The following is a 16,380-nucleotide window of genomic DNA, read 5'->3' on the forward strand; positions in this document are numbered from 1 at the left end:
AGGACAGCTTTCCTTGGGTGGTTAATGGAAGGTTGTGGGCAGGTATTCAGTGTAGGTCTGTGAGATCGAAGGAGGCCTGTGTTCCGAGATGACCCACGGCTTTGGTAAGTTTGTTTATTCCTGATGATGACTGGCCTAGAGATGACGGTCAGGCTAAGGCTGCAGCTCGGTGGTAGAGAGCCTGCCTAGCACGCGTGGACCCTCTGTGTTCAGTCTTCAGAACAAAACAAAGAAAAAGGAGCCCAGTGTACAGGAAGCAGGCACCGCCCAACGCCTATAGCCGGGGCAGATGTAGAGGAAGATTCAGGGTACAACCAGTTGAATTTTAGAGAAAAGCAACTTAAGACAAAGCCTTCATTCTATCCATTCTGGTTTTGAAAAAGGTAAATCCAAATCCACAGTTTTCCACGCATTGTGATTTCAACAAAAGCAAACATGTTCTTCTTGACTGGGTATATATATCGTGAATTCATTATGATGAGTTCTTCCTGTTTCAAAACCACAGTTTTTGCTTCGGGACCTAACACACTCCCCACCCTGACCTTGCTGCCACCCTGCCAACCTGCTGTGGGATATGTTTGCCACTTTGGCCTACTGGTTCCATCTGGTGTGGACACAGAGCCCCTCAAGGTCTCCCAAAGGGCCACTAAAGACAAAGTTGCAGGTGTGCGGACTTCCCTGCAGGGCCCAGGGTAAAGGGAGAAGGTCCAGTACACGTGACCAGTTTTTAAACAGTGGCCTCCAGGACACTCTCAAATCCTACAGGATGTGAAAGCCTGTCTTCTCCTCACTCCCAGGCATCCCTACGGGCTGCCTGACTCCCGGCATTTCAGTATCTTAGGCGAATCTCACTTTGGTGGCAGTGACTACATATCTTGAGATTAGGAGGAAGGAGACAAGCCTTCCAGAATCCACATTCTGGATTTCCTGTGAGTCTTCTTTCCTGGTTCCCATGGAGAACTTAGGGCTGTTCTTGTTCATTTCAGGTGAAGTCATGCTTCCTCCCCAGGGTGGGGCTCACTCACATACCTGCTTGATGCCAGCTGGACCTCTCCCAAGCTTTGCCAGACAAGTCTCTGGTCCTTGGCGTGAAGAGCAGAGCTGCTGGCTTCTATCTGCAGAGACCTCCTGTCTTGAGGCCTGATGGAGGAAGGTCATTGGTTAATTATAATAAAGAAACTGCTTGGCCCTCATAGGTTAAAACATAGGTGGGAGGAGTAAACAGAACAGAATGCTGGGAGGAAGAGGAAGTGAGCTCAGAGGCCATGCTCCCCTCTCCCGGGCAGATGCGAAGGATGAAACTCCGACCCAGGATGCACGTAGGCTAGAATCTTCCCGGTAAGCGCACCTAGGGGTGCTACACACATTATTAGAGATGGGTTAAGAGGCTAGATATAATGGGCCAAGCAGTGTTTAAAAGAATACAGTGTCCGTGTAATTATTTCGGGGCATAAGCTAGCAGGCGGCCGGGGTGCTGGGGACGCAGCCCCACCGCTCCTATTACAACAGAGGCCAAGAGTTCTATATACTATAACCTCACCACAGGCTGAGATCCATCGTGTTCCCATGCCTGGGATTATTAAGGGCCTATCTATGTGGAATGGAAATCCCGGGGACTGCCTTAGACTTGTCCACTGTGCTCAGCTTGAGGAATGATCACTCATGGCCAGTCATGTCTTGTTTGGCCACAGGATAGACTTCCTTGTAAGCCTCCATTGTTGAGGTTGACTTTCAAGAAGTATAGTAGTTGTGCTCTCTGGGGTGAACTCTGCAAGGAAGTTGGGGGGAGGGGGAAAGCAAGGCTGGGGAGACAAGGCTCCAGGATGACCCTCAGGAGTGTCCCCATAGAGGTAAAGTCAGGACTTCTCAGTGAGGCACTTCTGAGGATGCAGAGAGCATCCTGCTTCTTGGCAACCCCCAGGCAGGTAGGGATGGATCAAGACCTTTGCTTCTAAACCCTGCATAACAGCCCAGCTGTAGCAGTGCCCTGCTTTGTGGCCCCTTACTTCTGAGTCCTGTCTGACAGCCGTAGCAGAATGCTATATTGTAGCACCTTGCTTCTGAACCTTGCATGCAGCCATAGCAGAACGCTACATTGTGACACCTTACTAAATTCATATCCAAGCACGTTAACTTGAGCACAAGTTTTGGTCACCCATAACTAACTTGCCATTTTCTGACCAGCAGGGCATTGGCTGGTCAGGATACCTGCATAAGGGCCCACAGCTGAGTAAGGCCCTGGGCCCCAGTTCTCCCCACAGCCGCCTACAGAGCAGCTGATGTGCAGAGGGACAGTCTCCAGGGAGGGAACTTGTGACCCAGTTTCAGTTTGATTTTTGTCCTGTGACCAGGGCCTGCGGTGGCTTCAGCACCATGGTTCTACCATCAAGTTCTGGTGGGCAACAAACAGCAGCAGCCAATTGCCTGTATTGTTTTGGGGTCTCAGAAACCTCCTTGACCACTGACTCTGGGAGGCTGCTCCCCTGGCACTGAGATTTTCATTTAATAATCTGTGGCTTCTGAGATCAGCTGTGCCTATTCACAGAGTACTCTGCTCAAACTAATTGGTTTTCACTTTAATTTTTTTAATTAGCTTGGCAAGAAGCATGTTTCCTTCTGGATTTTCACACATCCTAAGTTTGGTTGAACCACCTCCCCCAGCCTCTCTTCTCACCATGTCCCAGATAAGTTTATTTTAAAATGTTAATATCACAACCCTGGAAAGAACAGCCTTTGTAACTACCTGAACTTTTCAGGAGATATTTTAGATGTTAATTAAAACATAAGGGATATAAACACAAAATTCTTTTGTAGGGACAGTAAGCACCATGTTTAGAATGTAACTCTTCCCATCCCCTTTTTGAGAAAGGGTGTAGCCCAGGCTACTCAAACTCACATAGTCAAAGACCTTGAATTGAACCTCCTGCCTCCACTTCTTAAGTTCTAGAATTGCAGGCACATATCATCAAGCCTGGTTTATGTGGAGGTTGGAATAGAACCCAGAGCTTTGGGCCTATAGGCAAGCTCTCTACTGAGCTATATCTCTCCTCTTTTTAAATGTTAAATTAATCAAGTAATTAATTTGTTATTTTGGTTTTTTGAGAGAGGGTATTTGTAGTAGAATGGCACTTGTTTGTTCCCGGCTGCTCAGCCCTTAAATAACCACACAGAAACTGTATTAATTAAATCACTGCTTGGCTTATTAGCTCTAGCTTCTTACTGGCTAGCTCTTACATCTGAATTTAACCCATTTCTATTAATCTGTGTATCACCACATGACTGGCTTACTGGCAAAGTTCTGGTGTCTGTCTCCGGTGGGCTACATGGCTTCTCTTGACTCTGCCTTCTTTCTTCCAGCATTCAGTTTAGTTTTCCCTGTGTAGCTCTGTTCTACCCTGCTATAGGCCCAAAGTAGTTTCTTTATTCATTAACCAATAAAAGCAACACATATACAGAAGGACTTCCCACACCATTTCCCCTTTTCTGTCTAAATAAAAAGGAAGACTTTAACATAGTAAAATTGCATACAACAAAACAGGCATCAAGCAAGAATTACAGTTACAACATTTATATCTACTTTATATTTTATTTTTTATTTTTATTTTATTTTTTTGGATTTTTTTGAGACAGGGCTTCTCCGTAGCTTTTTGGTTCCTGTCCTGGAACTAGCTCTTGTAGACCAGGCTGGCCTTGAACTCACAGAGATCTGCCTGCCTCTGCCTCCCTAGTGCTGGGATTAAAGGCATGCGCCACCACCGCCCGGCTACTTTATCTTTTATTATAACTAAGGAAAACTATAACTATCTATCCTTCAACTCCATCAAAGACTCCAGAAGGATATAATATTACCTAAGTTAACAGGAAGTGCCTTGTAAGCAGCTTCTATAACTCTAGAATTGACAGAGACATTTTGCTGCCTAGACAGTCACCCAAAGTTCTTCTGTACCATTGGGGCATCCATCTTCAGTCTACAGGACCATAGAATCCAGCAGACTTTTCCAAGAAGCAGGAATTTCAAAGACAGTTCCACCTATATTGGCAGTTTGTCAGTCACTTTCTTCTGTAGCCTGCAGAATGTCTGGCAGACTCTTTCAAGAAGCAGGAACCCTGAAGGATCATCTCACTTTTAGGCAAGTTCAGCAGTCGTTTCTCTGTGGGTCCTGCATGTCCAGTTCATACAGCATAGTATCAAATAGTCCAAGAAAGAGCAGTTTCTTTGAGGAGCCTCTTTGATACCCATCATGCTCTTGAAGTAGATTGGTGCTGCCAGGATCAGATGTGTCTCATTGTCATAAAAAATCCTAAGTTATTAAAACATTTTAAATGCCATATTCTGAAAGTCTCTGAAAGATTTGAAGAATACCTATTTAACTGAAATATATTTCTATACACTTAGAAAACCTAATTAATATGATGACAAGCTTGACTATTATAGATGACTATTAACCTGTATTTCTTACTTATATATTACAATTTTAAATGAACTGCACAACAACAATACCTTAATCAAGAGAAGAAATATACAAATAACAAAATTGATCTTAAATTTGTATTAATAAACCAAGAGCCATACAAATGTAAATCTCTATAGTATATCCCCCTTTAATTGTAAACAAACATTTATAAACAGTATTTGGGAATTTGGGCATAGTTCTCTGCTTCCTGCTTTTTGTTGGGTGAAGTAATTTTTGGGGGTGTTCATGGCAGCCTTTTGGTGGGGTCTTGGTCCATCAAACCACATTAGTCTGGAAGGATTCCACAGGTTCTCATCCTCTGAGGAAACAAAAGCAGAACCTCTTTTCCAAAACAACAAATCCTTAGACCCAAATTCTGAAGTCAAGATACCGTTATGTTGGCTTAATTTAGCGGTCCATACAATGAAATGTCTCTTGTTATGTAGCTCTTTAACAATCAAAAAATTCAAAGAAAACACAATAATATACATAATCCAGACTCTCTGCATATATTCCATCTTTACATGGCTTATTTTTCTTACTCTATTACTTTTCCTACAAGTTTAATCTTTATTTTGTTATTTTTACTCCTTTAATCTATGACTGTACTATGTTTATATTACATTTACTGTCTCTCTATGTCTTTCTCTCTCCCAAGTCTATGCACACTTTTTGTACACACTGTGTCTCATTGTTTCGTTTAGAGGTTTTTTTTTTTTTTTTAAACATTTGACTCTATCCTATTGTGTAGCTGTAATCCTTTTCTGTCCTGGAGAGCTTTTAAAATGGTAAAAAGCTTGGTTGCAGTGGCCCTGGATGCTGGCTCCTCTTCTCCCCACCTTTCAAAATGGCAGAGGTACCATTACCGCCAGCTCTGGGACCACCAGGCAGGAGCCACACTCACTACTTTAACTCTGAGAAGGAGCGTGCAGCACATAAATTCTTTTTATCTGAGCAATATCTAAGTCTGTCATGCAGAGCACTGCTTGGCCTGGAGATATCTCTGTGTACGGTGGTGGAAATCCACCATGCTCTCCTGCCTGTGTACTCCTAGCAGACCTGATCCCATTGCCTGCCCAGGCAGGGGGCCTTGAGCCACAGGCATGGTCTCAGCCACTTTCCTCCTAAACCCAAGTGGGCATACAAGTACCTGGGCCCACAAACCCCATTTAAGTGCTCTGTAGCAGAACCTCCCAAAAGGGTCAGAGCCTTTTGTGCTGCCATTTTGAAAGCACACATTTTTTGTTATTGTTTTGTTTTGTTGTTGTTGTTGTTGCTACCGCTGAATCAGGAAGACCTCTCTTAAAGGAGCCACCAGTAAACAGAGCAAGAAACTGTTGTTTTTAGAATTCCTGTTCAAGCTTTCTCAGATTTTATGTGGATTTAACTGGGTGCAAATTTGTTGGGGGGAGCCGGCTTTTTTGTTCTCAGCTGCTTAGCTCTGAAATAACCACACAGAAACTGTATTAATTAAATTACTGCTTGGCCTATTATCTCTAGCTTCTTATTGGCTAGCTCTTACTCTTAATTTAGCCCATTTCTATTAATCTGTGTATTGTCATGTGGCTGTAGCTTACCAGCAAGTTTCTGTCTGGCAGCTGTCTCTGGCAGGGCTACATAGCTTCTCTTGACTCTGCCTTCTTTCTCCCAGCATTCAGTTTAGTTTTCCCTGCCTAGCCCTGTTCTGCCCTGCTATAGGCCCAAATCAGTTTCTTTATTCATTAACCAATAAAAGCAACACATACACAGAAGGGCTTCCCACACCAGGTATTGATATAGCTACCACTGACCTTGCACTCCTCATCCTCCTGCCTCTGCCTCCCAAATGCTGGGATCAGGAGCTTTGCCACCATGCCCAGCATCAACACCCAGAGCGTTTAAAGTCATCATGCATCTGATGTCCTCATCCTTCTTCTCAGTGTAAATACTGCATCCATTTTCTTCTCTGGCCAAGAGCAACAGAGAAATATTTGCTCCATCAGTAAAGGTCTGAGGGACCATTCCATGCTCACTTTCAAAAACGATGCATGAGGGGCTGGAGAGATGGCTCAGTGGTTAAAACTACTGACTGTTCTTCCAGAGGACCTGGGTTCAATTCCTAGCACCCACATGGCAGCTAACAACTGTCCATAACTCCAAGGTCTGACACCCTCACACAAAGATACATGCAGGCAAAATACCAATGAATGTAAAGTAAATAAATTATTTAAAAACAACAACAACAAATCAGAGAAGCCTCACCTTTCACAATAGCCACAAATAGCATAAAATATCTTGGGGTAACTCTGACCAAGGAAGTGAAAAATCTATTTGACAAGAACTTTAAGTCTTTGAAGAAAGAAATTGAAGAGGACACCAGAAAATGGAAGGCTCTCCCTTGCTCTTGGATTGGGAGGATCAACATAGTAAAAATGGCAATTCTACCAAAAGCAACCTATAGATTCAATGCAATCCCCATCAAAATTCTTCACAGATCTGGAGAAGACAATAATCAACTTTATATGGAAAAACAAAAAACCCAGGATAGCCAAAACAATCTTATACAATAAAGGATCGTCTGGAGGCATTACCATCCCTGACTTCAAACTCTATTACAGAGCTACAGTATTGAAAACAGCTTGGTATTGGCATAAAAACAGAGAAGTCGACCAATGGAATCGAATAGAAGACCCTGACTTTAACCCACAAACCTATGAACACCTGATTTTCGATAAAGGAGCTAAATGTATACAAGGGAAAAAAGAGAGCATCTTCAACAAATTGTGCTGGCAAAACTGGATGTCAATCTGTAGAAAAATGAAAATAGATCCATATCTATCACCATGCACAAAACTCAAGTCCAAACGGATTAAAGACCTCAATATCAGTCTGAACACACTGAACCTGATAGAAGAGAAAGTGGGAAGTACTCTATAACACATGGGCACAGGAGACCACTTCCTATGTATAACCCCAGCAGCACAGACATTAAGGGCCTCATTGAATAAATGGGACCTCCTGAGACTGAGAAGCTTCTGTAAAGCAAAGGACACTGTCACTAAGACAAAAAGGCAACCCACTGACTGACCAACCCCGCAACTGACAAAGGTCTGATTTCCAAAATATATAAAGAACTCAAGAAACTAGACTGTAAAAGTCTAATCAATCCAATTATAAAATGGGGCACTGAGCTGAACAGAGAATTCTCAACAGAAGAAGTTCAAATGGCCAAAAGACACTTAAGGTCATGCTCAACTTCCTTAGCGATCAGGGAGATGCAAATCAAGACAACTTTAAGATACCATCTTACACCTGTCAGAATGGCTAAAATAAAAAACATCAATGATAGCCTTTGCTGGAGAGGTTGTGGTGAAAGAGGTACATTCATCCATTGCTGGTGGGAATGAAAACTTGTGCAACCACTTTGGAAAGCAGTGTGGTGGTTTCTCAGGAAATTCAGAATCAACCTACCCCTGGACCCAGCAATACCACTCTTGGGAATATACCCAAGAGATGCCCTATCATACAACAAAAGTATATGCTCAACTATGTTCATAGCAGCATTGTTTGTAATAGCCAGAACCTGGAAAAAACCTAGATGTCCTTCAATGGAAGAATGGATGAAGAAAGTATGGAATATATACATATTAGAGTACTACTCAGCAGTAAAAAACAAGGACTTCTTGAATTTTGCATACAAATGGATGGAAATAGAAAACACTATCCTGAGTGAGGTAAGGCAGACCCAAAAAGAGGAACATGGGATGTACTCACTCATATTTGGTTTCTAGCCATAAATAAAGGACATTGAGCCTATAATTCGTGATCCTAGAGAAGCTAAATAAGAAGGTTAACCAAAAGAAAAACATATAGGCATCCTCCTGAATATTAACCTTCATCAGGCGATGAAAGGAGACAGAGACAGAGACCCACATTGTAGCACCGGACAGAAATCTCAAGGTCCAAATCAGGAGCAGAAGGAGAGAGAGCACGAGCAAGGAACTCAGGATCGCGAGGGGTGCACCTCACACTGAGATAATGGGGATGTTCTATCGGGAACTCACCAAGGGCAGCTGGCCTGGGTCTAAAAAAGCATGGGATAAAACTGGACTTGCTGAACATAGTGGACAATGAGGACTACTGAGAACTCAAGAACAATGGCAATGGGTTTTTGATCCTACTGCACGTACTGGCTTTGTGGGAGCCTAGGCAGTTTGGATGCTCACCTTACTAGACCTGGATGGAGGTGGGTGGTCCTTGGACTTCCCACAGGTCAGGGAACCCTGATTGCTCTTTGGGCTGATGAGGGAGGGGGACTTGATTGGGGAAGGGGGAGGGAAATGGGAGGCTTTGGTGGGGAGGAGGCAGAATTCTTTAATAAATAAAATAAAAGACAACAACAAAAACGATGCACTTCAGGACCTGGAGAGGGTTCAGTAAAGTGCTGTCATATGAACATGAGGATCTGAGTTCAATCCCCCAAAGTCACATAGAAAAGCCTTGTATGGTGGTGTATGCATGGAATTTCACTGCTGGGGAGATGGAGCCAGGTGCATCTCTTGGGCTTACTGGTCAACCAGCCTGACTTGGCAAGTTCCAGGCTGGTTGACCTCTCCGGGTCATGAAGTGCTGTGTTTTTAATGGAATATACTTACGGCAGCCCCTCCATTACTCACTTTGCCCTTGGTTCCCAGACATTATTTTCTTCTTGTCTCTTCACAGTTTGGTCTCTTATCAGCCCAGAGTACAGGTAATTTTTTATGAGTCACACTTTGTTTTTTGTTTTGTTGTTGCTGCTGTTGCTCTTGTTTTATTTGGTTTTGGTTTTTCAAGATAGGGTTTTGTGCCAGGCGGTGGTGGCGCACGCCTTTAATCCCAGCACTAGGGAGGCAGAGGCAGGCGGATCTCAGTAAGTTCAAGGCCAGCCTGTTCTACAAGAGCTAGTTCCAGGACAGGAACCAAAAGCTATGGAGAAACCCTGTCTTGAAAAAAATCCCCAAAAAAAAAAAAAAAGATAGAGTTTTGCTGTGTAGCTTTGGTGCCTGTCCTGGAACTTGCTCTGTAGACCAGGTTGGCCTCGAACTCACAGAGATCTGTCTGCCTCTGCCTCTGCCTCTCAAGTACTGGGATTAAAGGCGTGAGCCACCACGGCCTGGCTCAGGCATCATTTCTGTTTTGCAGGATCCATTCATCCATTGGTACTGATCTGACCTTTAAAGGCCCAAATATCATTTGCATTCTCAGTTGGCATTTTCAAACCTAGAGATTCAATAAGTACTTGTCTAGCTTCTGGATCTGTTATTCTTACTTGGCTTTTTCTTTTTTTTTCTTTTTTTCTTTTTTTAAAAAAAAAGCCACTAAAGGGCTCTTTCTGGTTGACCCTGTTTAATGCTGGCATACGATTCAATTCTTTTTCTTGGTTCCTGAATCTGTCCTAAGCATTTAAGGCTGCTGTGTGGCATAAGGACAAGCTGTGTTTATCACATAGAGCCTGGTCTTGTGGGTCTGCATAATAGCCCTAGCTAAGAGTTTGATCTTGGGAAGCCTCAAATCCTTTTGTTTTCCCTGTTTTTCTAAAAGTTTTGCCTCTTCTCGCTAATGGCACTTTCATAGCAGCTGTGGTCTGTCTTCAAGGACCACTGAGGCTAACTGAAGCCAAATGTGAGGTGTAGTAGGAGCTGCGGGCCTGCTTTTCATCCAGCCCGGCTCCTACACGGCTAGCTTTACACCAGAAATAACATACAAACTGTATTCATTTAAACACTGCTTGGCCCATTAGCTCTAGCCCTTATTGGCTAATTCTGATATCCCGATCAACCCATCTCTAATAAACTGCGTAGCACCGGTCTTACCGGGAAAGATTCAGCATGTCTGACCTGGCAGCTTGCTTCATCGTGTCTGCCCGGGAGAGGGAAGCATGGCCTCTGATCTCACTTCCTCTTCCTCCCAGCATTCTGTTCTGTCTACTCCACCCACCTATGTTTTAACCTATGAGGGCCAAGCAGTTTCTTTATTTTTTAACCAATGACCTTCCTCCATCATTTCCCCTTTTTCTGTTTAAACAAAAAAAGGAAGGCTTTAACTTTAACACAGCAAAATTACATATAACAAAACAGTTATCAAGTAAAAATTACAGTATTTATATCTATTTTATCTTTATCATAACTAAGGAAAACTATAACTAACTATTCTTCAACTCCATCAAAGACTCCAGAAAGATACAATATTACCTAAGCAAACAAGAAATAAGAATCTTACAAACTCTAGAAATGACAGAGACATCTTGCTGCCTGGACAGTCACCCAAAGTTCCTCTGTACCATTGGGGCATCCATCTTCGGCCTACAGGCCCATAGTTTCCAGCAGACATTTCCATGAAGCAAGCAATTTCAAAGACAGTCACTATCTGCTTGTCCTGCAGAATGTCTTGCAGACTCTTTCATGATACAGGAACTCCGAAAGATCATCTCACCTTTAGGCAAGTTCAGTAGTCCTCTCTCTGCGGGTTCTCTGTGTCCAGTTTATGAAATAGTCCAGGCTAGAGCAGTTTATTGCCCAAATGGCTATCAAACTCCACAAGGATCTTCTTCGATGCCCATCTTCTTCTTGAAGTAGATTGGTGCTGCCAGGAGCAGACGTGTCTCATAGTCATGAAAAGCCCTAAGTTATTAAAACATTTAAAATGCCATATTCTCTAGCCTTTGAAAGATATGAAGAATGCCTATCTGAAATATATCCATGCACATCTTGAAAATCTAACTGACTACAAGCTTCACTATTATAGATGATTATCTATTAACAACCTATATACATTACATTTTTAAATGAACTACACAATCACGATACCTTAATCAAGATCAGAAACACATATACATATAACAAAATTGACCTTAAATTTAAATCACTAAAGCAAAATCCATATCAATGCAAATTATTCATATCTATATCATATCCCCCTTTAAATGTAAAAGAACATTTTTTTTAAAGATTTATTTATTATGTATACAGTATTCTGTCTGCATGTGTGTCTGCAGGCCAGAAGAGGGCACCAGATCTCATTACAGATGGTTGTGAGCCACCATGTGGTTGCTGGGAATTGAACTCAGGACCTTTGGAAGAGCAGGAAGCACTCTTAACCTCTGAGCCATCTCTCCAGCCCTGTAAAAGAACATTTATAAACATTTGGGAATATGGGCGCAGTTATTTCTCTCCAAACTGCTTCCTGCTGAATGGGGGCGTCGTTAATTAGGTCTTTTATGGTATAACCTGTATGCTAGTTTCATCTCAGTTTGCAGTTGAGTGAAGCAATTTTCTGAAGGTGTTCACAGCAACCCTTCAGGAGGGCGTGGTCCATCATACCATATTGGGATAGAAGCAATCCACAGACTCTCACTGTCTGTGAAAACAAAATAAGAAACTCCTTTCCAAAGCATCATGTCCTTCGATCCAAATTTCAAAGTCAAGGCATTTTCAAAATATCTATGTTGGATTAGTTCAGCAGCATTTATAAACAAATATCTTTTAGCAGCTGTTGCTCCTTCCTCAGCATTCAACCAATTCAAAGAGAGCATAATAGCATACAGTATCAAAATTCTCTGTTTATTTTCCATCTTTGTACGGCTTTATTTTAACTCTATTTTGTTTATTTTTACTTTTATTTTTTATTCTCTGTATATCTTTGTCCTGGAATAACTCTGTAGACCAGGCTGTCCTTGAACTCTCAGAGATCCGCCTGTCTCTGCCTCCCAGGCATTCGGGATTAAAGGTGTACACTACTACACCTTGAACTCACAGAGATCTGTTTGTCTCTGCCTTCTGGCACTGGGATTAAAGGCGTGTGCTACCACACCTTGAAGTCACAGAGGTCAATCTCCCTCTGCCTCCCAAGTGTTGGGATTAAAGGTGTGTACTACCACACCCAACTACTTTCTTCCTTTTTTTTTTGTTTTTTACTTTTCAGAACTTTAACTTTTAGCCTGCATATATTTTTAACACACTGTATATCATTTAGACATTTTCTTTGTCTTTGAATCTCTCTTTACTGTATATCTCTCTTTTTGTGACCAAATGAATCTTTAAATTACGGAGTAATATGGGTAGGATTAAAGCTGTGGCTTTGGCAGCTAGATCCAGCCCATTCCTTAGCTTTCCAGCCTCATGGCTGAGGTACTGGCTGTAGCCATGTTTACTGCCACAACTCTATGATATTTCAAGGTCCCTGCCAGCAAGTAAGTTGCAGCATTATGTCCACAGACAACACTCAAGTCCTCTCTCTGTAGTCGGCCCTACTGCCTCAAACAGTCAGAGTTTGCCCTGGCAGGATGGCCCAGAAAGCCGGCATTTTTAAAACAACACAACTTTTTTCCTGCTATGGCTGAAAATGAACAAGCATTCAGTCGGCTTTTATCAACACCATTTAAGTGTTTTGTGGCAGGATCTCTTAAGAGCTGCAGGGTTTTGCAGCTGAATATGAGTCAGGAAGCCTCTCTTAGATGAGAGCGCTTGCCTGCCTCCAGCAAGCAGAGCAGACCAGAGAAGTTGCTGCTACCACGTCAGGCGCCATTCTGTAGTAGGAGCTGCGGGCCTGCTTTTCGTCCCGCCCAGCTCCTGCATGGCTAGCTTTACACCAGAAATAACATACAAACTGTATTCATTTAAACACTGCTTGGCCCATTAGCTCTAGCCCTTATTGGCTAATTCTGATATCCCGATCAACCCATCTCTAATAAACTGTGTAGCACCGGTCTTACCGGGGAAGATTCAGCATGTCTGACCTGGCGGCTTGCTTCATCGCGTCTGCCCGGGAGAGGGAAGCATGGCCTCTGAGCTCACTTCCTCTTCCTCCCAGCATTCTGTTCTGTCTACTCCACCCACCTAAGGGATGGCCTATCAAAATGGGCCAAGGCAGTTTGTTTATTACCAATGACCTTCCTCCATCATTTCCCCCTTTTCTGGTGTCAGAAATGGGATTCATTCCCTTCTCAGATCTTTGACGGAGTTGAAGATTATATAATTGTAGTTACTCTCTACATTATTAGCTACTTGAGATAGAATGTTTAGAAAAGCTTTTGTTCTCAATATTGTTTGTTATATTTATTATTTGTTATTATTGTATATAGTTGTATTTGGTTTAGTTCTGTCTTATTTAGACAAAAAGGGGAGATGTAGGGATAAGTCCCGCCCCTTAGGGGGTGTGTTCGCCTCGGGCTAATGTTCACCTATCAATCTGGCGAGCGTGCTCCCAGCAGTCGCTTCTGCTTTCCTGGTCTCCGCAGGAACGGTGGTTCTGTAAGTCTATTTCCCCATTAAAGCTGTATATATTTTTACAATCTATCTGCATTCATTTAAGCCGTTACAGTGTGGGGTAATCTTATTGTGTGAAGTCCAAATTCTCACCATTTCCCTAACAAATGGTGAGTGTAAGCCATACTATCGCCTACTTAATTTCCTTTAGATCGTTCATATGTGCAGTTTGCCATTTATGTTCTTTGACTACCTTAGGGTACTTTATACCAGATGGCTCCTCAGAGGAGACTACCAGATAGACAGCTAAGACTCTGGCATGCACTGACGGGGCTAAATCCTCTTCTTGTACCTTCTCCCCTGCTCACCAGTCCCGATCATTTCCTCACTCATGTCAAATCTTTTTACCTCTGCCTTTTGTGAAATTTAAATCTCATGTCCAGCATACAGTTATAGTGCCTTCATTCATTCATTCATTCATTCATTCAGTTTTTGGTCCTTACTCTGCACATATGATTCCTGGGTATGAAATTTTTCCAGTCAAGATAATATCTCATCCTTGGACATTATTTGGATGGTGTGTATATTGCCTTCCTGGAGAGATACCATATCTGTTAACCCATCATAACTTTACAATAGATTCCGATTGTTAAATTCAACAATACAAATTTTATCATATAATTTCTCAGCACCCTTTGACCTGGAGAGAATTTTGTCTGTTAAATTAATGTTATCCTTTTCAATGGTATTAATTTTTTCAGCTAACAGTTCATTATTAGTCTATAAAGACTATATCATTTCTACAAGTGCCTCATTCTTGGCTCTGCTATCAAAATATTTCTTTAGGATATAATTTGAAGAATAAATTAATTCCCCAAATCAAATAAATGGATGTATAAGGAAAATCACATAAGCCTTGCAGAAGACCATCCATATTGTAAGCAAAATGGTTATTAAATTCTTGGATGTGTATTCAGAGCTCAGGGTAAGGCTAGCCCACCCATATCCAGGCTAAATGCCGTGTATCCAGAGCTCAGGGTAAGGCTAGCCCACCCATATCCAGGCTAAATGCCATGTATTCAGAGCTCAGGGTAAGGCTAGCCCACCCATATCCAGACTAAATGCCGTGGATTCAGAGCTTAGGGTAAGGCTAGCCCACCTATATCCAGGCTAAATGCCGTGTATCCAGAGCTCAGGATAAGGCTAGCCCACCCATATGCTGGTCAAATGCTGTGTATTCAGAGCTCAGGGTAAGGCTGGCCCACCCATATGCAGGCCAAATGCTGTGTATTCAGAGTTCAAGGTAAGGCTAGCTGCTACAAGCCACATCATTAAACAGCAATTGCTCAGCCATCTTTTCATGAGTGACGACGTAGCCGAGCCAAGGGATCTGGTAAAGGCTAAACCAAAAGGCAAGGCTTTTTGGCATTACTGCTTTGTCAATAAAGTGACCTCCCTTTGCTGTAGAATTTTCGCTGTAGCTGACTTCCCTTCTGCTATGTATTTCGGAATTAATTCCCACAGTTCAGATCTGTTTCCCACTGCCAGGCCTGTTCCTCTCTTCTAGGTGAACACAGAGATTTGCCTTTCTGCAACAATCTTTATCAGCAGCATTTGGTCAGTGCTTAGGGTCCAGGCATAGAACATTACCCGCCCAAGCGGCTGCTCTGGTTTTACCTCACTCAAAAGATTCCTAACTCCTTGCGTTCTCGTGCACTCCAGTTTACTGAGAGTTTTAGTTCAGGACTCTCAAGGACAGCAGAAGGGATATTAACTGCGACCCAGAGAAAGACTCACAACACCCACGATCAGAACGGCTGATAACAGCATAGCCTGGAACTGAAAACTGAGAGGCCTGGGTCCCTTCTTAGAGCAGCAAGTCTAACTGCATTCCTAGATCCGCAGAAACTGCAGCGTCCAGTGTCTGTGCTATCTGAGCAGGAGCCATGGCTTCTCCCTGACTGTTTACGTAGGTTGCCTAGATACCTGGTAGTCTCTATGCATACTGGGAGAAAAGAAGCAGCATGCTGATTTAAGATGCAATTTGTGTCCTATTCATAATTTTGCTGCGAATAAATCTTTTAACCTTTTATCTATTACCGAAAAATGTGGAATTCCCTGATGAGTTAATAATAGAATCCCCTGATGATTTAATTCCTTTCTTAGCATCTCTCTCTCTCTCTCTCTCTCTCTCTCTCTCTCTCTCTCTCTCTGTGTGTGTGTGTGTGTATGTGTGTGTGAACATCCTTATCTGGTTTTCTATGTAGCAGAAGATTTTTGGCCCTGGAACCTGCTAGGCTGGAAACTGAAGGACTTAAGGGTATATGTGACCGGGAACATTTGTAACGGGGACTAAGAACAATGCAGGACAAGAATAAGGGTAAGGCTAGCCCACCCATATCCAGGCTAAACTTACATGAGATTTAAATGAAATTCAATTGGGTGGGTGCTCTATTTTTATTTACTACATCTGGCAACTTTGCATGGTACCTACTGCCTTCAATCATGACAGTCATTTAAGAATCTTTTCCCTAAGCAAGGTTGGTGTGGCATCCCTTTAATCCTAGCACTCAGGGTTAGGAGGATATCTGAGTGCCAGACCAGCATGGTCCACACAATCAATTCTGGGCCAGCCAGGACTGCACAGTGAGACCTCATCTCCACCAAAGAAACAAACACACGACAGTGGTGGCCCACTCACTCCT

The sequence above is a fragment of the Microtus oregoni genome, unplaced genomic scaffold (genome assembly GCF_018167655.1).
Source record: "Microtus oregoni isolate MIOR12 unplaced genomic scaffold, Mior012 000023F_ref0000262, whole genome shotgun sequence".
Lineage (NCBI taxonomy): Eukaryota > Metazoa > Chordata > Mammalia > Rodentia > Cricetidae > Microtus > Microtus oregoni.